Consider the following 6,191-nt stretch of genomic DNA (forward strand, 5'->3'; position numbering starts at 1 on the left):
GAGTGTGGTACCAGGTGCCATCAATTTTGAACCTTTTCACAAGATTCTAATTTTCTGATATGATGAATTTGAGATTTTCATTTGTTGTCATTTGTAATCATCAAAATTAAACGAAATAAACATTTGAAATATATGAGTTTGTATGTAGTGTATGAATATAACATACAAGTTTCACTTTTTAAATGGAATTACTGAAATCAATCTACTTTTTCATGATATTCTAATTTTATGACCAGTACCCGTAAGTTATACACAGTCCCAAAATGAAAAGAGGTAATAAACTGAGTTAACTTCAAAGTACAAAAACAAAAAACATCCAGGATAAATTCAAAATCTCCGAAGGTGGAGAGAAGTCTGTGGTTATGGGTTTAACCAGCTGAGTGTGAGGGTGTTGGTGACACCTGGACCACCATACTGGAGGGTACACGGGGCAGGGATGTGCGGTCAGGGGAGGCAGGTGAGGCTCTGCCTCATCATGACAAGAAAAAAAAAATGATAACATAAAATGAATATTAATATTTGTCCACTGATCATTATGTATGACTAATTTCAAACATTTTTAGTCAAAATCGCTGAAATTGCATATTTCCTGTTCAAATACAAAGGGGAAACGCGAGGTGCAGCAGCAACGAGCCGATCCTCACCTCTGATTGCGCAATCCATCACAAACTGGGTTAATACATGCAATTGGCTCGTGCCTGTTGCCGTACCGCTGCATGTTGCCAATATAATGTTTGCATATACATTTATATGCCCTGATTTTACAGTCTGGCTAATGTCTTTAACCATTTACGTTTAATGTTTGTTTGTGACATATTTAGTTTTGCTGAGGGGACATAAAACCGCAGTGAAAAGGCGAAGGGTGAGGCAGGCAGTACTCTGCTGCACTGAAGGGGGCGCATGTGAGCCAACGGGAGCTTGTTGCTGCTGTCCTTTTACACAGAGGCGAGTGAGAGTCACGTGCATTGCTGCGAGCCGTTCATTTTTGTGTTTTGCTCCGTTGGACTGCCAAAATGTTAATTGTGTAATATATGTCTGTACTTTGGGATTTTCAGTTTGTTTTCAGGTTTCCTTTTGGGCTTTGTTTTGTGTTTCAGTTTTCTGTGGGTCTCGTTGTCATTCCACTCCTCCCCAGTTGCTACTCAATCTGTCTCCTGCCACGCCCACCTCCACCTGTCATACCAGGATTGTCTCCACCTGTGCCCATTTACCTAATTGCCCTCTGTGTCTTAACACCTGGTCAGTTCCTCCACTTCCCTGCTGGATCATTGATGTTGTTACCTTGCCTTGCCTTGTCCTTAGTTTTTTGGGTCCTTGTTAGTTGTTTTGCTTCCACCTGAGCCTTTCGTTTTGTTTTCCTTTTATTTAATAAATAATTTTTTTCTTTAAAGGATGATTCTGCGTTCCGGGTTTGCCTCCGTCTCCTCAAGTCATGACAAATTGTAACTTTTTGTATCTTTACGTACCTTTAATATGTATCTTACATGTGAGAGAGAGAGTGTGTGTGAAGAACGCTGAAGAGATACGAAACAACCAGTAGCAAATTGAATAAGCTACCCTTTTGGGTTTATATATTTGTAAATCTGACTCTAAAGGAGTCAGTGCCTCACCTACCATGAACCTCACCCCAGTATTGGGGCTGCATACCCAACCTCTGGACGGGGAGTTGGAGTCAACTCCCCTCAAACCTGGTGTCCTGGCTCTTCCCCCTTGCTGTAGCGTTTGTGTTGCACCTTGTCAATCTCAAGTTGTGATAGCAGTTGCCGTTTGTGGATGTTGGAACACTGAGCTACTAGTTGTTTGGCAGTTAGTGTTGACTGGGGATATTGAAGCAACCATTCCTTCTGCATTCTTTGCATGTAGCCTCTCTGACTAGGGTTACTTGAGTATTAGCATTCTAACAGGTCCATGTTTCCTCCGTCTTGTTCCAGTAGCACATTTTTCATCAAGGTGCTCTGACGCAGACCTTGTTTGGCCGGGCGACGTCTGAGCCGGCATGTCATGCATATCAATCTCTCACATGGTATGAGGTTGGCTCAAAGGGTCTTGCCTAGGGATCCTTTGAGCATAGATAGATAGATAGATAGATAGATAGATAGATAGATAGATAGATAGATAGATAGATAGATAGATAGATAGATAGATAGATAGATAGATACAGGGTTTAGACAATGAACATCCCTTTCAGACAGCTTCCTCTTGCGTCCACAGGTAATCCTGTTGGATGTGGTTCGTCCTTCTTGGTGGTTTGCTGACATTACCCTGGATACCGGGGCTCTTGATACATCACAAAGACTTGCTGTCTTGGTCACAGATGTGCCAGCAAGACGTGCACCAACAATTTGTCCTCTTTTGAACTCTGGTACGTCACCCATAATGTTGTGTGCATATCAATATTTTAAGCAAAACTGTGCTCTTACCCTGCTAATTGAACCTTCACACTCTGCTCTTACTGGTGCAATGTGCAGTTAATGAAGATTGGCCACCAGGCTGGTCCATTTTAGCCATGAAACGTCCCACACTAAAATGACAGGTGTTTCAGTTTCATTGTCTAACTCCTACACTCACCGGCCACTTTATTAGATACACCTTGCTAGTACCAGGTTGGACCCCCCTTTTGCCTTCAGAACTGCCTTAATCCTCTGTGGCATAGATTCAACAAGGTACTGGAAACATTCCTCAGAGAGTCTGGTCCATATCGACATGACAGCATCACACAGTTACTGCAGATTTGTTGGCTGTACATCCATAATGAGAATCTCCCGTTCCACCACATCCCAAAGGTGCTCTATTGGATTGAGATCTGGTGACTGTGGAGGCCATTTGAGTACAGTGAACTCATTGCTATCTTCAAGAAACTAGTCTGAGATGATTCACGCTTTATGACATGGCGAGTTATTCTACTGGAAGTAGCCATCAGAAGATGGGTACACTGTGGTCATAAAGGGATGAACATGGTCAGCAACAATACTCAGGTAGGCTGTGGTGTTGACACAATGCTCATTTGGTACTAATGGGCCCAAAGTGTGCCAGGAATATATCCCCCACCCCCCTGTACCACCACCACCAGCCTGAATTGTTGATACAAGGCAGGATCGATTCATGCTTTCATGTTGTTGACACCAAATTCTGACCCTACCATCTGAATTTCACAGCAGAAATCGAGACTTATCAGACAACATTTTCCAATCTTCTATTGTCCGATTTTGGTGAGCCTGTGCAAATTGTAGCCTCAGGTTCCTGTTCTTAGCTGACAGGAGTGGCACCCGGTGTGGTCTTCTGCTGCTGTAGCCCTGTTCTGCATACCTCAGTTGTAATGAGTGGTTATTTGAGTTACTGTTGCCGTTCTATTAGCCATTCTCCTCTGACCTCTGGCATCAACAAGGCATTTGCACCCACAGAACTGCCGCTCACTGGATATTTTCTCTTTTTCGGACCATTCTCTGTAAACCCTAGGTACAGTTGTTTGTGAAAATCACTTTAGATCATGTTGTGGAATTTTCTTTAAAAAGAGAACAAAAAGGAGTTTTGTCTTAGGATAATTTATTTAAGCTATATAGCTGAGAATCACTGAGCTGAGGGGAATCAGCAGAGAGAGTCTGACCACAGAACAAAAGGCCCCCCTTTAAATACCCAGCTCTTCTCCATAACTTTCCATAAAATGAGGATTGGTGTCCAAATGAGGTTAGGGATCAGGTAATTGCTTCCTACACCCCAGAGACCAGCCCGTCTGGCACCAGAGTACCAATTGAGCATTGTGTCAATGCCACAGCCTACCTGAGTATTGTTGCTGACCATGTCCATCCCGTTATGACCACAGTGTACCCATCTTATGATGGCTACTTCCAGCAGAATAACGCACCATGTCATAAAGCGCAAATCATCTCAGACTGGTTTCTTGAACACGACAACACAAGCGGACGCCCATCGGAGCTTAGCACAACCCCAAACCCCAGGAGCCATAGACCACCCAGCAGGAGCCCACCACTCCGGGGCGTGGTCCAGCCACCCACACAAACAGCCCCACACCAAGGGGGCAGCAACCCGCAGGCAGCCCCGCAATGACGCTGTCAGAGACGCCCAGCTGCCCCCAAAACCCCAGCCCTCGCTGAATCAGTACAGGCACCAGGACAGGAGCAAAAAGCCCTCCAAGCCCAGCCCATGCCCTCCCCCATGGTGTTGCAGGCGTGTCTGTGGTAGTGTGAAATGTTGCGATCGGTGCAGCGGTGTAAGTATAAGGTGCATTAAAATGGGGTCAGCGGGGCCCCACTGATTGCAGACAGCAGGACCTTCCCCAACCCCAAATCCCTAAGTGTCTCTAATGCATTAAAATAGAGGTGCAGGGTGGGACCAAACATGCAGGGGTCTCCGCCCCACACATCAAGACCCTATTGATCAGTTGTGTTGCATCTGCTGGGGGGAAGGGGATGGGCACCAAGGTGCGGGCACGAATGCCCCTGGGACTATAGGCTCACCGGCCCAGCCAGGAACCCAGGCACCAAACAGGCCCCCTAGGCGCCCCTAGCCTCCAGACTCCCTCTGTCAACCCGGAAGTAACCCAGCCCTCATGGGTAGCCCAAACCCCAACACCCCTGCCCACACACCCCGGCCCCACAGGTCCCAGACCCGCCCTCTGGGCCAGGGATGCAGGGGAGACCTCGCCAGCCGGCACAAAGACAGACACACACCCCAGGAGCCAGAGCAGGCCTCAAACTGTCCAGGTACCTAGCACCAGACCCACCTGCACCAGCCAGGAGTGGCAGCAGACCAAGTACGAGAGCATAGCGACCCACGGCCCAACCCCACCTTGATGCCAGCAGCCACAAAACCCCGACCCCACTGCCAACACCTCCACACTAGAGCCACTGCCACCCCAGCGAAGCACCCAATGACCACACAGAGACAGCACCACCTTGGCGCCAGCACCCCCCAGCAACCATTCTTATTTGTAATGATTTCAAATGGGTGATTCATGCATTCATTGGCTCTCAACTGGATTGTTGGAACTCCTTGTATGTTGAGTTTAGCCAGGCCAGCCTCTCACAACTGCAGTTGGTTCAGAACACTACAGCTCATCTTCTAACATGAACAAAAATCATGAACATATCTCCCCAGTTCTTGCTTCCCTTTATTGGCACCTTGTTTGTTTTAGAATCAATTTTAAAGTTTTATTGTTACCTGTAAGGCCCTGAATGGGCAGGCTCCTGTTTACCTGTTTGACCTCCCACAGCCTTATGTGCCCTCTAGATCCCTCAGATCTAATAATCATTTGTTTAGTTGTCCTGAGGTCCATGTTGGTCAAGAGAGGTGATCGGGCCTTTTCAGTTGTAGCTCCTAAACTGTGGAACCAGTTGCCCCTCCAGATCAGACAGGCTTCAACTCTTGGTGTTCTGGTCTTGTCTTGTCTTAAATAAGTGTGTGCTGTTACCAGACACATGTGACTGGGAATATTTTTTTCTAGGAACAAATATTTTTACAGAACATAAGCAATTATTATTATTATTATTATTATTATTATTATTATTATTATTAAAGCAGGTCCAAAAGTGACAAATCAAATCTAAAATCAAATCAAATCTAAAACCTTTAGTGTTCCACTAAAGGTGTTAGACTTTAAAAATAAACAACACTTCTGCTCCTTGTGTCTCCTCTTTTTCTTCTTCTTCTGAGAGGAGGTTGAGTGGAGAGCGGAAGAAGAGCGAGAGAGCGTGTGATTGCGTATCTTTTCTATCTTTGATTTTTTCCTACTGTTTTTTCACTTGGTGTTTATGTTAATTGTCTAGTTGTGTTTTTGAGTTAGTTTGACACATTTTTAGGGTTTGTTTGTTTGGTTTTGGGGGCGGCCGTCAGGCGTGCCTGGCTGGCCCGGCGTCTGACGACGCCATGGTGGTGGTGAGTGGTGGTGGGAGTTTCTCCACGTTGACACGGAGGAACGGCATCAAGGTGGGCGCCGGTTCTCCGTGCAGCGTGGAGGAAGTTTGTTTGGCGGTGGGGCAGGTAATCAGGCACGGGGCCATAAGATCGGCGGCCCGAATGAATGGTGCGGTGGTACTGTTTGTGGATAAGATGGAGCAGGCTCAGCGTCTGGTGGAGGAAGGGATCTCTCTTAACGGGACCTTCTTCCAGGTGTTGCCACTCACGATGCCGGCCACTCGGGTGACCCTGTCAAATGTTCCACCGTTTATTAGTGA

The sequence above is a fragment of the Kryptolebias marmoratus genome, linkage group LG8 (assembly GCF_001649575.2).
Source record: "Kryptolebias marmoratus isolate JLee-2015 linkage group LG8, ASM164957v2, whole genome shotgun sequence".
In the NCBI taxonomy this organism is placed as follows: Eukaryota; Metazoa; Chordata; class Actinopteri; order Cyprinodontiformes; family Rivulidae; genus Kryptolebias; species Kryptolebias marmoratus.